We start from the raw sequence: 18658 nt of genomic DNA, 5'->3' as shown, positions 1-18658 counted from the left end.
GCTCCAAGCAGATTATACCCGCATGCTTTTGTTTAGGATTCTAATTGTCACTTCATTACTTTTTTTTTTAAGTAGCAGCTGTAGTCCATGTAGGCATTTGTTTAGGATTGTAAGTGTCATTCTGTTGCCCTCCCCAATGTCCTTATGGAATGCAAGAGTGGAAATGCTCTATATTGGGATTTCATCCTCTTGTTGTTTTGAGAAACCTGGATGTTTATCCCATGTTTTTAAAAATCCCATCACTGTTTTTGTCTCCATCAGCTCTGCCTACAGGCTAATTTCTTGGGTATCAGCTATTATAACTTTAACTATATTTCGTAAAAACTGATCTTGATGGTGCTGATGTCTTGCTGCAGAAATGCTGATATACACACAGTACAGCAACATTGCTTCAACAGAGTAATATTCATAGCTGACCTAAATTTATCTTCCAATGGGAACATAAGGACTACTTTATAAAAAGAAAAAAAACATAGAAAAAAAAAATGAAGATTACAAAATTCATTTAATTGCATAAATTGATATTTATGTCAAAATATTTGCTTAAATCAAAACATCCCAATGAACAGTACAGCAGAGTCCCATTAAAAAGATATATATTAGCATACCAACTTCATTTTTCTAACAAATGTATTCCTGTAATGGGACTTGGGTAATGAGAAATCACTTTAACTGTATTATGAAACACGCTTTGTTTATGTACACTGAAAATTTACAATTAGCTCGTTAATAGATTTTAAAAAATCTTTTCACATACAAGAGAAAAATATGTCTTTTGACAGTTCTTTATTAAAGGGCTTTTAATGTATGCTTTTCGCTACCAGTCTGAAGACATGTATATGTACATTAACATCTGTACCAGTGTTTCAGCTTTTACAGCTTACCCCTGTAAGAATATTGGCCATTGAAATAAAGGAGATCCATTTCTGAGATTCCATCCACACTAAGATGTAATTTGAGGGCAATGACCCCCAAATTCTTTAAAGGAAGCTAAAAATTGGGTCCCCAGTCATGGTACATGGGCTTGTCATGCCACTGGGGCAGTGTTTGTGAAGCTGATGGATCAAAGCCACTAGGATGTCCTGATGCTGATGTTGCTGGACAGAAAAGGAAGATCAGAAGCTGTAAAGATATTCTCAACATAGGACCGATAGAATGTAAGAAGCATGAATCAAGGAAAATTGGAAATTGTTAACGATCAAATGGGAAAAAAAACAAAATTGATTTGATAGGGATCAGAAAACTCAAAAGGACAGGATAGTGCCATTTTCAATCAAACGAGCATTGGATCTGTTATTGTGATCAAGAACACACAGGAAAATTGATGTGGTATTCATCCTCAACATTAAGCTTTCAAAGATGGTATTAAAGTCAAATTTATCATTTAAAGAGTAATGTCAATTTGTCTATAGAGAAAGCTAATCAATGTCATCTTGATCCAAGTATATGTTCCAATGACAGACAAGGAAGATGAGGATGCAAAATTGTTCTATGAAACTTCAAAATGAAATAGATCAAAAAATAAAACAAGATCTACTGATCATTATGGAGGACTTCAATGTAAAAGTAGGAAGTACATCTGAAGATGTAGTGGTTGGAAAACACGGAATAGGAGAAAGAAATGAAGCTAGTGATAACTTAGTACAGTTTTACAAAATGAACTGTCAATCATAAATACGCATTTCCAACATCACAAACGTTGCCAGTACACATGGACCTCTCCAAAAGGCATGTATCGAAATCAAATTGACTACATATGCACAATAAACCTAGTATTATATGTGTATATACATAGGATGATTGATTTGGTATAAACATGTGCATATAAGTAGGAGGATTGATTATAGCATAATCATGCTGGTATTAATAACTCTGTATTGTAACACCATACAGAGCCCATATATTGTAACACCTCACAGAAACTCTTTGTAACTCTTTATAGTAATATCTCTATAGAAGCTCATGTAGCGTAACACTTTACAGAAGCTCATGTAAACCGCTCTGAATTGACTCCCCAGTCATTAGTAGCAATATAGAAGCTCTCAATAAACATAAACATAAGAAGCCTAAGGGAGTCCCTGATTGACTTATATGCCTAAGACCCGCATTGCAGACAGCGGCCAGCACCCCTCCTGCACCCGACTTAAAGGTACCAGAGGGGATGATACCAGGAGGGAGTGGGTATCCCTCCTGCCATATTTAGTTCAGAGTGGGGGGGAGGGGGAGTGTTGGTGGGTATGTCTGGTGGCAGGAGGAAGTGGGCATCCTTCCTGCCATATTTAAGTTTGGTGCAGGGGAGAGCGTCTGGTGCCAGGAAGGAGTGGACATCCGTCCTGTTGTTTTTTAGGGGGATGGTGGTGAGGGTAGGTTCTTCATAGTAGGAGGGAGTGGGCATCCCTCTTGTCATTTGTGGATCGCTGCATGTCGGGTGGAGGGGGGAGGCGCGCATTTGTCAGAGGTCTTGGGTGAGGGCCGGCGGTGAAGGATTTTTAAATTTTTTATTATGGGACAGATATTTTGCGTGTGTAAATACACACAAAATATCTGAGCCATAAAAAAATAAAAGAAAACCCCCCAACAACAACCAGCAGTGACAGGAGGCTGCTTCCCCTGTCACTACTGTTAGGGCTCTACGCATGTCTCAATCGCTCACTGAGTGATTGAGTTGGTGGGTTTGCATGCAAATGTTCTGCACCTCTGTGCTAATCATTTGCATGCAAACTTAATAGTGAATCAATCGCTGTTGGAAAATCAGCCAAAGAATCAGCCAACAGTGATTGAGTCACTATTGTTAGTGAATCTAGCCCAAAGTCAATGCAGGAAAAATGGATGAACTGTATGGAGCTATTGAAAAATAAAACAAAACTTTATTGAAAAATCTTTTCTTTCCTAGTGAGGTAGATAAATTATTGAATGTCCCTGGTATCTATAGAAAACAAACACAGATCATCCAGGTCAGCCTGCTATTAGTGATATTAATGAACAGTGAAAAACAGGTGTAAGGCAATAGTGAAATCCTGCTTCTCTAGTGACTTCAAAATTTAGCAAACATTGCAAATTATTGTGGCACCGATTAAGAAGCTGATGATGAGATACCTGTTTCATTAAATATATGCAAATAAGCAGAAACAGAGATGAAACTGTTTCTCCCAAATACTACCATCAGCACATCAGACTATGAGGACCAAAGCAGCTTCCAACACTGCAGAATGTCAGAAACAGCTGCTCTCATCAAACAGGTGCAGAAATGTACTTTCCACTCTAAACTGCTGGCGTATTGTCAATTGTGTAGACAGTGACATGAGAGAGCCATTGAGAGCACATAGACGGGCACAGGAAAGTGAGCGGGTATGGGAGACAGAGCCACAGAGGGATGCCTCCTGTAAGAATCTAATTTATGGGCAGAAGCACCAAATATCATCTCCATAAAAAATAGTGTGGTAGCAGCATTATTCCACTTTTAAAGGTAATATATAGAAATATAAAAGAAAAGATCATACCTTTTTTATTGGACTAACAATATATTTTTTGACTAGATTTCAAAGGCTATATCTCCTTCTTCAGATCAGAAATGAGAAAATAATGGAAGATTAGGTTCTTACCTTTGGTATTCTTCTTTCTGTTAATCCCTTATGAAATCTATACAAAAGATGTTTCACCTCTACCTGTGAACCAGGTCTTACAGAAATCCACATAGTTTTCTCTGCACTGCTCCTCCCGCTTAGCTGAGGAACAGAGAGCCCCCTATTGTTAAGTCCAAAAGCCACCAAACAGTACTGGAACAAAACATAGATACAAATAATAATAATAACATTATTTTTTCTATACCGCAGGGGGCACAGGGAATCTCCCCGCTTCACAACAATATCCTGGTCTGCAACAGAAAAGAACAATTAATAAACAGGCAACTAGTAAACATAAGCAAGAACATGGCATCCATACTAAAGGTGAAATACCAAAGCAATGGCAACATCTAGGGTGGGACAGAAGAGCCTACCTGCAATTCTGATGTCCCAAATGCAACATCAGACTGAGCTGCCACTTCCACTCTGTAAAATCTGGTAAAGGTATGAAGAGATGACCAAGTGGCTGCTCTACAAATCTTGGCTGGGTTAATTGCTCAAGACTCCACCCATGAAGCGGCAACACTTCTTGTCAAATGAGCTTTGAGAAATACCAGCGGCTGCCAGCCACAGGTCATGTAAGTTGACAAAATTGCCATGCGGATTCATCTGGCAATAGAAGCCTTAGATGCTGGCCTGCCCTGCCTGGACTGGCTAGTCAGAATAAACAGATGATCAGAAAGACGAAAGTCATTGTTCCTCTCCAAGAAATGAATCAAAGCTCTTTGGATGTCCAGTTTCCACAAGATCTTACCCTTTTCATCTGATCCAGTGGAACAGAAGGCAGGCAGACAAACTTCCTGGTTGATGTGGCATTCCAAAACTACCTTTGGAAGAAAAGAAGGAACTGTACAGAGAAAGACCCCGGCCTCAATGAACCAGAGGAAGTTCTCTTGACAAGAAAGAGCCTGCAACTCCGAAATGCATCTAGCAGAGACGATCACCATGAGCACTGCTTTGACTGTAAGATCCAAGAGAAGCACATGCTTAAGCGGCTCAAAGGGAGCAGCTGAAAGCCCATTCAGCACCACATTAAGGTTCCATGTTGGAAAGGGCTGACACAGGGGCAGCCACAGACAAAAAACTCCCCTGAAAAATCTGATCACTTTAGGGTGAAAAATAAGAGAACTGGAACCGGAGTGTGATCTGAAACAGGAAAGTCCTGCCACCTGGACCTTGAGGGAAGCCACTGATAGGCCTTTTTCTAGACTGGTCTGCAAAAAAGCTAGAATCACCAGGATGGGAACAGACAATGGCTCCACCTGGCCCCTGGCACACCATTGCTGGAAAGCCTTCCAAGCCTTGGCTTAAGCTGCCATAATATATGACTTCTTATATTTCAAAAGAGTGGCAATCACCACATCAGAGTATCCTTGTTACATCAAAGCCTTACACTCAAGAGCCAAATCGTAAGACCAAAGCACTGGGGGTCTCCATCGGAACAGGTTCTTGATTGAGAAGGTCTAGATGAAGAGAAAGCCTGAGCTTCTTGTCCCTCTGAATATAGACCAGATCCACATACTAGGGTCAGCAAGACCAGCCTAGGGCCACTAGAATCACCAGGCCAGAATGAGCCACGGTCCTGCGTATAACTCGACCCACCATGGGCCAAGGCAGAAATACATAAAGGAGCTCTCAAGTCGGCCAGGGCTGAACCAACCAGTCCTAGGCTCCCTGGCTCCCTTTCTGTAACTGAAGAAGCGCTTGACTTTAGAATTCTTGGCTGAAGCTATCAAGTCCATCATTGTTCTGTCCCAGCAACTCATGCGATGAAACGCCCTCTCTGAGACAGACCATTCTCCTGGGTATAGGATTTGACAACTGAGAAAGTCTGCTTGCATATTTTCCACGCCAGCCATATGTGCTGTGGAAAGAGCCAGAGAATGCACGTCCACCCACCATAAGTACATAAGTACATAAGTAGTCGCCTCCGCCAGGGCAGACCAGAGGTCCATCCAGCCCAGCGGTCCGCTCACGCGGCGGCCCATCAGGCATATTGCCTGGTCAGCGGTCCCTGACTAATTTTATTGCCTACCAGAACAGCATCCGAGACTCCTAACTGACAGGAAAACTCCTGGTGCCTCCCTGTCAATTCACATATGCTACTGCTGTAGCATTGTCAAAAAACACCCACTGCCTTTCCTTCTAGGGTGTTTTGGAGAGCACGGAGTGCCAAACATATGGCTCGCAGCTTCAGACAATTTATCAACCAGCTCTTCTGACGAGTTCAGTGGCCTTGAATGGAGTGGTCCCTGTAATGAGCCTCCCAAACGCCATTGTTACATGATTCAAAAGCCCACTTTATTATTATTAATTCTCTACCATGTACAGCATTTGTAAACAGATGTGTCTTCAAGACATCTAAATTTGGGATAGCTTTGTTAAGAACATAAAAACATAAGAATTGTCATACCGGGATGAACCAAAGGTCCATCAACAGTAGCCAACCCACGTCACAAGTACCTACTAGATCCCAAGTAGTAAAACAGATTTTATGCTGCTTATCCTAGGAATAAGCAGTGGATTTCCCCAAGCCATCTCAATAATGGCATGTGGACTTCCCTTTTAGGAATTTGTCCAAACCTTTTTTAAACCCCGCTAAGCTAACTGATTTCACCACATTCTCTGGCAACAAATTCCAGAGTTTAATTACACGTTGTGAAGAAATATTTTCTCTGGTTTGTTTTAAATTTACTATTTAATAGCTTCATTGCATGTCCCCTAGTCCTAATATTTTTGGAAAGTGAACAAGCGATTCACATCGACCCTTTACACTCCACATATCACCACGAGCTGTCTTTTCTCCAAGCTGAAGAGCCTTAGCCGCTTTAGCCTTTCCTCATAGGGAAGTCATTCCTAAATGTAGGTGCTTTGGTAGTAAATTCCACATAGAAGAGGCCACATAGAATAGGCCAAATAGAAGGAGGCACTGGCAATGTGGAGGACCATTTTCGATATGACAGCCAAATCCAAGTTTGGACATTTTGTGGAAGACACACAAAAAAACTGTACCAAACATGCCCATTTTCAAAACTGGAAAATGTCTATCTTGGGGTTTGTTTGTTTTTTTAATTGCCTATCTCTAGAACAGCAGCACCTAGTATGAGAAAGCCTAGCAGAACATCACACAGGTATCTTAAGTAACCTGGTGAGTGGGTTAGTGAACCACAGAGAGGAGGATCCAGGCCCATAAGCCACTCTAACCAACTCATTTATGGTGGAAAGTGTGAGCCCACCAAAATCCTACTATACTGCCATAGAAGTGCTACCTGCAGCCATAAGGGCTATTGGGGTGGTAGACAGGTGGGTATAGTAGGTTTTACGATAGTTTTGGAGGGCTCAGCATAAATTATAGGGGGTATATGGTGAGATTTACATCGGCAGCCTTTATGTGAAGTTCACAGCAGTGCTCTCTAAGGTGCCCCACTGCTCTGATAAAATATCTGTGTGGTCAGTCCATTACAATGCTGGCTCCTCCCATGTCCAAATGGTCTGGATTTGGATGTTATGCACTTGGATGTTTCAGTGGTCGAAAATGCGAATAAAGTTGGATGGCCGACTTTGGACATCTTGTGGGAAATGTCCATAGTTGGACTTAGACGTCCTATCGAAAATGGCCCTCCATGTTATCATGTTGTGAAGTTCAGTGCAAACTATGCTATTTCTCTTTGCACAATAATAAGGTTACAATAACAAAAGTTATGGTACAGTACTACATGATTTTGCTGTTTAACCCAAGCTATGAGGAAATGATGTATGTTATTTCCTTAACATGTTAATAACTACACCCCTTAGGGCTCCTTTTACTAAGGTGCGCTACATTGCCACACGCGCTACACGCTAACACCTCCATAGAGCTTGTTTAGTATTTTCCATGTAGCGTGGGGTTAGCGTGCGCTAAAAACGCTAGCGCACCTTAGTAAAAGGAGCCCTTAGAGTCAAATTTCAATTTTTTTTAAAGCAAGTCTTCTTTACTACAGGAATTGTTCTTTGATTTCTGTTAAATGCTTTCAATTTAGGCTCACGTATCATATCTAATAATCACACGCTACAGCTGCCACCCATCTTTCCCACCCCCCTTCCTCAGTGTAAAGATGATCACATTAATAGGCAATTCTAAATATATATATACATTACTGCTAGAAATGATGATTGGCTTCAGAAATGCATAAATAGCTTAATTAACATTAAAGGATAATTAACACTGAGTTGAAGTCTTTATTTAAGAAGCTCATGATTGTTAGTTAAAAACCATTTAGTTCAGCTTTTGAATTTGTTTAAAGGGAGAGGAAAGCGTCTCTCAAAAATGGATGGCACATACTGAATGGAAATCGGCGAAATATATGTAAATCATCAATACTATAACCATTAAACAAAGAAAATGACTAAGGGCTCCTTTTACTAAGCCACGTTAGGGCTTTAATGCGCGGAATAGCATGCGCTACATTGCCGCGTGCACTAGACCTTAACGCCAGCATTGAGCTGGCATTAGTTCTAGAAGCGTAGCACGTGGTAATTTCCTGCGTGCGCTACAAACGCTAGCGCATCTTAGTAAAAGAAGCCCTAAATCTCAGTTTTCTGAAAAGCAGAGGTAAATAGTAGGGAACAGGATGTATAATACTGTAAAACATCATATAAAGCACCAATATTTTTAAATTTGTTTTCTATCATTTTTATTTTCACATATCATTGATGACTTTTCCATGTTGTGCGTGAAGGAGCATCCAATCAAATATCGCTAGCTGGTTCAAAGATGGCAGTCTAGCAGTTAGGGGTAAATTCTCTATAGGCTTCCTAAAATTAGGCGCTACAAAGCTGTACACTAAGCATGAATTCTATATGAGCAATTGCCATTATAGAATACTACTGTATAATAAAGCCAAGAATACTAGTCAACCATCACTTATGCGCCAGCATCTATGGGGCTCATAATAAAAATTTTTTTTAAACGTCCAAAAAGTGGCCTAAATCGGTACTTGGATGATCAAAAAGACGGATCGTCCAAGTACCAATAATCAAAGCTGGTTTTAGATGTATATAAAGCCAGCTTAGGCCTTTCCCCTGTCTCTGAACGCCTAGAGTGAAAAGAGGCGTTTTTGGAGGAGGGGAAAGGGCGGGAGGTGGGCCGACCTAGACTTAGTCGTACAGCAAGTATAACCAAAAGTTTAACGATGTTGCCCAATCGGAACTTATACATTTTGAGAGTGGAAGAAGTCAAAGAGTTTATAATAGTAGCACCCATTGAGCCTAAGAAAAGTGAGAGAATGCTGGAAAAGAGGATATACACAGCATTCAAGAACCATTAGAAAACAAGGAGAGAAAAAAGTAAAACAAATTTTAAAGAACTCAACGGATGGGACATATGTAAATTTGTACTACCTTATATAATAGAAATTAAATAATTAGCTATGCAATGGCTGATGAGTCAGAAGGAAAATCCAAACATGATGGTGATTCACAGGAGAGCTTGTGAAAGACGGAGAGTTATGAAGCCACAGTTTGTCAGATACTTCTAAACAAGCAATTCCAGCCTTTTTGTCTCACAGCTGCTGTTTCTTCCAGGGGAGGGGGGGATGCTGCTTCTTGTGGAGGGGGGGCAAAGGATCAGCTTCCTATTTATGTAAGAGGTAGGATAATTGGTAGGGTGATAGGTGGTAGGATCTTCCTACCAAATGTCCTATCCTACAAATTGTCTTCCTACTAATTATCGTAGACCCAGTACTGCAAAGTGATTGCTGCAGCTGGTCTGCTGCCTTCTGAGCATATGACATGCTTTAACCACACTCTCCAGTTGTCATTAACAGAGCAATGGATGAGTGTGGCTGCCAAACTGATAACTGCTGCCAAACACATAACTGATAATATGTAACCTGTGTACATGAGTGTTCAGCTCACCCCTGAACTGTCTATGCCCCTCCCATGACCATACCTACTAGCATTTGTGTGCTAAAGGAATTGATGCTGAGCTTATAGAATAACAACTAAGTGCATTTATGATTAATAAAGACAATATTGTTAGTTTCAGCAATTAGAAAGGATAATGCATATTAGATCCATGTTAAATAAAATAAGTTTATTTTATATTAATGTGTTTTAAACCATTAACATTAACACTAGCCTTTTGTAAGAGTTTTGCTGAATGCGCCTATGAAATCTCATAAAGAAATTGATGGAATGGCTTTTATGGGCATATCACAAGTTCAAGTATTCAATAAAAGAGGCTATTATCTACAATGAAAAACCCTCTAACTACCAAGGATAATAATTATTGCATATCATTGCTGGGAATTCCTATAATGCCCAAACCTCCGCTCCCACCCCCCATCAAGTTTGAAAGGCTGCTCATTTGTTTGACATGGTTGGAAAGAATAAAAATGCTGCATTACCCCCGTTATCTCTAGACATAAAAAGTCAAGGAGCTGGGGGCTAGAATTAGTACTGGATAAGCTATTATGATTGTAAGAGCTTTTAACATTAGTCCCTGTTGACTCTGCAGTTTGTAATACTAGATCTCCCCAATGTAATCTTTTTCTTTTAGACACAAAGCCTTTAGAAGCTCTTGCAGTCCATGATAAAATGCTCTGTTTCTCTCCTTAGTTAGCTCCTTCCATTTCTGTTTATCCTTGGGCAAGGTCATTTGAAGAACTGGTATTAAAAAAAAGAAAAAAGAAGAAACCACCTTTAAAGATGTCACTACTGGATAGTGGCATGTCCTACAAAGAACTATGCTCTTGGCTGCCTGGTGCATAAGTTTGCTGAAGCTGAACTAGACCTTATGTTCCCACAATTAGAGTGGTGGCTGGAAATGAAGAGCTCTTTTCAATCCACAAAAAAAAAGCAAAAAAAACCCCACAAAAAACCCTAAATCATAAGAACACAGTAAGTTGAAGGTTAAGGGTACTTTTATTTTTTTTTTTTAGAACTGAAAGATTATTTCTGGTGAACATCAGACATGGCAATTATTTCTCTGATGTAAGGTTGCTCTTTTCTTATGACCTATCTGGTTCCATAGTGTATTTCAGAATAACTGAGTGCCTATTATAAAAAATAAACCAATTTTTTAAATTCATTCTATAAAAAGATGTCAAATAATTTTTCATCTCTGAAATGTAGTGGGTGATTAAGATAAGGGAAACAGTTGATGATGCTAGCGAGTTGATTTTCTTTAGTTTTGAACAGAATATATTGGTTTTATCATGACAACATAATTCAAATATTCACATAACAACCATTTGCACTGCAACAGTTAAGAGAAAAATGTACACACTCTACTGCATGTTAAGCAATATTTCTCAAGTGCATAAGACAAGTGTTAAAATTCACCTTGCATCTCCTAGATTTAACTTTGGAATTATGTTTGAAGGTCTTTGTTTCCTGCAATTTCCACAATCCCTTGCTACTGGTAACTTTCAGAAAGTGTCATGCCTGTGCCACATGAATTACTGTGTATAATGAGTGTGATATTATGCTTAACATCAGAGCAAATATGGCCCAATTGGATCTACTATAAGACAGGTTGTAAGTGTCACTCTTTCAAACATGGCTAATCCCAGAGGCAAACTGCAGGAATTCTGCAAAGGAATATTCATTAAGAATGTTAAGACAGGAATTCTGACACACTCTTTCTGGTCATTTTTAACTAAGTACGGTAGTTCAGATTGCACAGACATTATTTATTACAAAATTCTGTATGTGCCATCTAATTGAAGGACTACATCCAAGGAGTATTTTCTTGCTTACACTTATCAAAAAAAATTACATTAATGTATAAATTCCACCACTCATAGTGGAAGAAAATAAAAAATGTCAAAAGCAAGTCATATACAAGAATCCTAAGTTATACTCTCTACTATGTCATCTTACATTGCCATTTTAATAAAGATCCCCTTGAAATTTAGTGTTTCTCTTTATTTTGCTCTTCAGTTCTGCAATAAAAGTCTGACTTTGACTGATTTGTAACCTGTTCTGAGCTCCTTTGGGAGGACGGGCTAAAAAAAAATTGAATAAATATGTCTGGAAGTTAATTTGAAATAGGGTTGGAGTGCAGTAAGCATGGAGCACAGTCCATAGTCCTTTGCTTCCACACAAGTAATTTTCTGTAATATCCCCTGTACTAATGCCCAATAACATTTCCAAAAATGATACTTGTATCTTTGAGCAGTATGCACTGAGAGACTTGCCCTGGCTAAGTCTCCAGCCATTTTAAGTTCTAATTAGAAACATATTGCCCTACTTAGATCATTTTTTTCTACTGTAAAGGGTTATTGAAATGGAAAGAAAAACAGGCTTCATTCAGTTTCTCAATAAATACAGCATCCAGTTCTAATACAGGATTTCCAATCAAATCTCCTACCATGCTGTGAGTTATTTTTACAGCAAACAAGCATGACTGCAAAAGCTGACTACTGTAAACACTATGCAGAATACAGGGAGCTGTGGATGGTAAAGGGCTGAGCAATTGAGGGTGAAGTTTAGCTGCCTAACAGCAGGGGGTACTAAATTGCCACAGCAGGTCCTCATGAATCAGAGGGGCTCAGAGGGAGAGAGTGTAGAGCCAGTGAGGTCCTGAAGTAAGCGGCTTTCCCGGGTGCAGTCCCAAGGCAAGAGGTCTCTGGAAGGGGAGAGCAAGGATCTTCCCACCATGTCTTGCTGGCTGCAGTACCTAGGAAAGGACTGGGGAAGTAGAGAGGCCTTCAGTAGACATTGCTGTCCTAAGACTGTGTGAAGAAGAGGTTCCAGTAAAGTAGAAGTTCCTTGGTAGAGAATGATATGGAGACAGGTACTCACAGTTAATCGTGAGGCGGGGATAGAGCCTGTGGAGATGGGGAAAAATGTTGTCCCTGGGTCATTCTCTAACTTAAACAGACTGTTCTAAATAGATGGCACAGCATCTATAAAATGCTAGTATCAATATGCAAAAACCTAACACATCTTAGACAATTGGCAACTGAATTCATTGATTAAAAAAACTGCAGAAGCTGCTTTTGGATTTAAATGAACTAATGTAAAATGACATTATTTGTGTCTTATATGCCTTTGATGTGGCAACAAGAGTTTTGTCTGCAGATCAGACTCAGGCCATCTGAAATGTCCTTCCATCTTGTATCTATTGCTGCACAGATTCATCCATTGTTGCTGGCATCAAAGAGCATTTCCAACATTTAATAGACACGGATTTTCCTGTTCATTCACTACACAGTGTAGGTTCTCTTCTACACCCATGTCTGAAAGGCAATCCAATTATCTTCCTAGATGATGTAGAAACACAAGCAACTGAGGCAAGATTCTCAAAAGTTTAAAGCTATCGCTAAACTGTTTTCCGGCGGTTTAGCCTGTATGCAGTTTAGCAGCAGATTATCAAAATGGATTATCTCCGTCTTTAGCGAGGTTTCTAGCAGTCTCCAAAACTGACATGCAAATGGGCTCTTCAACATTGAAATGAGCCCTCCGATGGATTCTTAAAAAATGCCAAGCCATTTTCAAAAAACGGCATTGGCTTTTGGCAAAAAAAGCAACTGGTCCAAGGGTGCTGGTCAGTTTCAGAGACTGCTAGAAAACCTGTGTGTTGTGATGCAGTGAGAGAGAAGTCCATTCTTTCCGCTGCATCATAACACCCCTTCGCTAACATCCTGGCAACAACCCCCCCTGTTGCACTAAATTTAAAAAATCCTGCCCAACCTGACCCGAACATGCTTCCCTCCCCCCCCCCCCAGCAGCAGGAGAGATGCCCACCCACTCTCTCCTGCTGCACTAAAAAATCTGGCTTGACCTGACCCGAAGGCCTCCCCCCTCCCCCCCGGCAGCAGGAGAGATGCCCACTCTCTCCTACTTCACTAAACTATCCGCCATGACTTAGTAGTCACACCTCCTCCCCCGTCTCCACCGTACCCATCCCCCTTACCTGAACAGATGAGCCTGACAGAGGTGGGCATCCTTTTCGCAGCTGCTGCTGCTGCGTCATCTAAACTGGGTATTTCCCTCCCCGGTGCATCTTGGGATGCACCAAGGAGGGGCCTGAGCCTCTGATTGGCCCAGGGTGTTTAAGGCCCCTCCTATGGGTGCATCGGGAAGGGTCCTAGGGCTCTGATTGGCCCAGACACCCCATGACACATTACAGTTCAGATTGAGTCTGCATTTACAGAGATATGGATTTCACAAGACTCATTATACTTTGCAGGATATACGAGTTGTTGAAAAAGATTTTTCAATGGCTGGAGGAAGGGGGAAGAATTGGAGCACCTGAATTAAAGGTTAAAGTCATTTTTCAGTCATCAGTTAACATAATGATCATAGACACATTAGAACAGAAGTGTTTTTCTTTACCGCACAGATGCTGAAGAGAGCTCCAAGTTTCTAAGGAAAACAAATGGATTAAGTATGTGTTTATCAGAAAACTGTATCAGCATTTTAAAAGAAGTTCAAGCCATCCAAGGCTGGCTTCTTTTTAAGGAGATCAATCATGCAGTATCAAATCACCACTTAGGCTAGCGGCATGAAATCATTAAACTACTATTGTGCTCTCTGAAATGCTTTTGGAAGACCCTGTTGCCATATTCTAGTGACCTCATTTAAAACATTACCCACTCTCATTTTGCTACAAACTGAAGCAATACTATAGAGGTGGGGGAAGGGATAAAGAGCTAACTGGAAAGCTTTAAAACTAGACTCTGACAAAAGAAAACCTGTTTTTTTATATGCTTTGGTTTTCACAGTATCTCCTAGACATTTCATTTTGACCTCTTATCTTGCCCATTGTCTTTAGAAAAGCTCCTGTCATCTATAAGCTTCCTCAGGCTGCCTTTTTTTCTCTCGCCCAACCTAATGCTGGTCTTTCTCCCCCTCTTCTTGGATCTCATTTTCTCTGCTTTGCTGATCACTTCCAAATTAATTATTTGTAACTGCCATATCTTCTTGGCCAGTATTACATCCTCGTTACATGAAAAAAAAGTCTTGGTTAATGGTGCTTTACAAACGGAATAAAAAAGATAGTTCTTAGAAAGCTTTGTCCCATAGATTAAGAACTGCAATACTCTGAATAGCGAGTAAGAATCTTTTGAAAGTCAAACGGCTTCACTGACCAAGAAAACAAGAAACGTCACAATTTACAGGTTCGTTTGGAAAGCACAAAAGCTATTATGAAGTTGCAAACACAATCATTTATAAAAAATGAAACTTCTTGGATCAACCACTCAACTAAGGTGAAGAGTCCAAAGTTATCTAATTTGAAATCAGATATGAAATTTAATTACAGAACAGGGCACAAGTTTCCAAGACAGTCTTCAAATGGAGGGAACCCAGCTGTTGCAAACATGACACACCGCATGACAAAAGTTAAGTTCTGCTATCCTACAGGCTAAGATTAAGAGGCAAGGGTCCAACAAAACTAACTTTGTTAAGATAGGGAAATACCTTAAGAAGTGGCGAGCTGGATGGGAATCCTAGAAGTAGAAAAGCTATGGGTAATATTGAAAGAAGGTATTTTAAGATACCATCACCTTTAGCCTGAATATCAATCTTGTAAGTGTTTTAAGAAAGAAATGCAGGAATGACCATGTTACCAATATGCAAATATTTTCTGGGGTAACTAGGTCTCCATCCAAGAATTCACCTGAGTTCTTATTGAATGGGCTTGTCAGTCTAAATGGAACCTCTCTCCAATTGTGGATATATCTGCTTCGATCCAATGTGCAATAGAGAACTTTGCGGCTGTTGAAATTTATGTGGCCCATGAAACAAAACTGCAAAGTCTATCAAACTTCTGTAAAAGATTTGTTGCTGAAGAACAGGACCACCTTGCAAACATCCAGTTTATGAAGCATCTGGGGCACACTTGGTTTCACTTTCTCAGTGAATGCTGAAAATGAGACCACCTGATTTATATTAAAAGAAAAAAGGCACCATGAATGGGAGTAGGCGAACCAAGTTGCCCAATGAGGGCTCAGATACTGAATAGAAACATAGAAGATGACGGCAGAAAAGGGCTACAGCCCATCAAGTCTGCCCACTCTGCTTACCCACCCCCTGTCTATGCCCTAATGACCCAATTTCCTTATCTTGACCCTCGTAGGGATCCCACATGGGTATCCCATTTATTCTTAAAGTCTGGCACGCTGTCTGCCTCGATCACCTGCACTGGAAGCTTGTTCCAATGATCAACCACTCTCTCTGTGAAGAAATACTTTCTGGTGTCGCCATGAAATTTTCCGCCCCTGAGTTTGAGCGGGTGCCCTCTTGTGGCCGAGGGTCCCTTGAGAAAGAAAATATCATCTTCCACTTCGACACATCCCGTGAGGTACTTAAATATTTCGATCATGTCTCCCCTCTCCCTACGTTCCTCAAGAGTGTAGAGCTGCGATTTGTTCAGTCTCTCTTCACACGAGAGACCCTTGAGCCCCGAGATCATCCTGGTGGCCGTCCGCTGAACCGATTCAATTCTGCGCACATCTTTACTGTAATGTGGCCTCCAGAATTGCACACAGTACTCCAGATGAGGTCTCACCATGGCCCTGTACAACGGCATTATGACTTCAGGCTTTCGGCTGACAAAACTTCTATTGATACAACCCAATATCTGCCTTGCCTTAGTTGAAGCCTTCTCCACTTGATTGGCAGTTTTCATGTCTGCACTGATGATTACTCCTAAATCTCGTTCTGCTGAAGTCCTAGTTAAAGTTTCTCTGTTCAAGAAGTACGTCCTGCATGGATTTCCGCTTCCGAGGTGCATGACCTTACATTTCTTAGCATTGAAGCCTAGCTGCCAGGTTGAGGACCAACTTTCCAATGTAAGCAGGTCCTGCGCCATATAATTCTGTAAACTGCATTCACTTACTATATTACATAGTTTGGCGTCATCGGCGAATAGTGTTATTTTACCTTGAAGCCCTTGAGTCAGATCCCCTATGAATATGTTGAAAAGGAGTGGACCCAGGACACTTGATATACCACCATTCAAGGGGCATTTGTTAAGGGGCACAATGGAATTTGGTGTACATCAGTGTGGCCTCTTCCTCAAACACAATAAAAATACAAAAAGCTGACATAACGTGGTCAGGGAGGTCAATATTTTCTTGAGAAACAATCTAGCCACCTGTGAAGCACTATGCTCTTCAGGAGAAAATACCCCCACCCTAGAATGCATCCCCCCTAGGGGGTTATCCTTCCTCTAGGTATCCTCTACCAAAGACAGAGGAGGAACTGGGGTGACCAGTGGAGTGCCGCAGGGCTCGGTCCTGGGTCCACTCCTTTTCAACATATTCATAGGGGATCTGACTCAAGGGCTTCAAGGTAAAATAACACTATTCGCCGATGACGCCAAACTATGTAATATAGTAAGTGAATGCAGTTTACAGAATTATATGGCGCAGGACCTGCTTACATTGGAAAGTTGGTCCTCAACCTGGCAGCTAGGCTTCAATGCTAAGAAATGTAAGGTCATGCACCTCGGAAGCGGAAATCCATGCAGGACGTACTTCTTGAACAGAGAAACTTTAACTAGGACTTCAGCAGAACGAGATTTAGGAGTAATCATCAGTGCAGACATGAAAACTGCCAATCAAGTGGAGAAGGCTTCATCTAAGGCAAGGCAGATATTGGGTTGTATCAATAGAAGTTTCGTCAGCCGAAAGCCTGAAGTCATAATGCCATTGTACAGGGCCTTGGTGAGACCTCATCTGGAGTACTGTGTGCAATTCTGGAGGCCACATTACAGTAAAGATGTGCGCAGAATTGAATCGGTTCAACGGATGGCCACCAGGATGATCTCGGGGCTCAAGGGTCTCTCGTACGAAGAGAGTCTGAACAAATTGCAGCTCTACACTCTTGAGGAACGTAGGGAGAGGGGAGACATGATCGAAACATTTAAGTACCTCACGGGATGTGTCGAAGTGGAAGATGATATTTTCTTTCTCAAGGGACCCACAAGAGGGCACCCGCTCAAACTCAGGGGCGGAAAATTTCATGGCGACACCAGAAAGTATTTCTTCACAGAGAGAGTGGTTGATTATTGGAACAAGCTTCCAATGCAGGTGATCGAGGCAGACAGCGTGCCAGACTTTAAGAATAAATGGGATACCCAGTGGGATCCCTACGAGGGTCAAGATAAGGAAATTGGGTCATTAGGGCATAGACAGGGGGTGGGTAAGCAGAATGGGCAGACTTGATGGGCTGTAGCCCTTTTCTGCCGTCATCTTCTATGTTTCTAGATAGCATGTTATGATTAGCATATGCTAACCGATAACACAGAATTAACACGGGAGTACTTAGCATATTCTAAATGAGGCAGTTAAGTGTTCCACTGTTAATTCTTAGTAAGTACTGCATGCTAATGGGAACATTAGCACACAACCTGCAACGACAGATTAGCTCTTACTAGAGAATGACACGGGGACAAATGTTTCTCCGTCACCGCAGGAACTGTCCTGTCCCCGCGAGTTCTTTTTCAGTCCCTGCCCCATTCCTGCAAGCTCTGTCCTCATCTGCACAAGCCTCAAACACTTTAAATCCGAAGTGGCCCATGCAAATTCTGTCACCGTGTCAATCCTTACTACTGATGTTAAAAGAATGTATTTTACACCCTAACCACTGAATGTTCCTGTCCAAGGCAACAGATACGGTTGTGTTTCTCCATGAGCAATTGGCACCGGTCACTAATTTAGTTGAGTCACTAATTGCTACAGTACAGCCTAACCATGAAGAAAGCTGTATAATTCGTTTACTAGGTTTCATAGAAAATTTACCACAAGGAAAATGAAATACTAATCCACATTACTACTAAGCCAATCCAGAAGGAATAAGGATATGGTGGTGGATTGGGGAGAACTGGGTGGAGAAAGCATATAGGCCTCTTGGAATTATTTACAAATTTTCTGTTGTGTGCAATTCTTTATGGGTACGTCTCTGAGGGAAATCAGGAAGAGCATTTCAAATGGCTCCCTACTGGTATATGATGGAAGCTCGAAATTGAATGTGTTGTGTTTTTTTTTTGGGGGGGGGGAGGGAGCCAGCTTATTCCTTTCAACCCCTCGGGCGATCTGGTC

This window comes from Geotrypetes seraphini, chromosome 4 (assembly GCF_902459505.1).
Source record: "Geotrypetes seraphini chromosome 4, aGeoSer1.1, whole genome shotgun sequence".
NCBI classification, from domain to species: Eukaryota; Metazoa; Chordata; class Amphibia; order Gymnophiona; family Dermophiidae; genus Geotrypetes; species Geotrypetes seraphini.
This window is presented reverse-complemented; position numbering follows the sequence as displayed.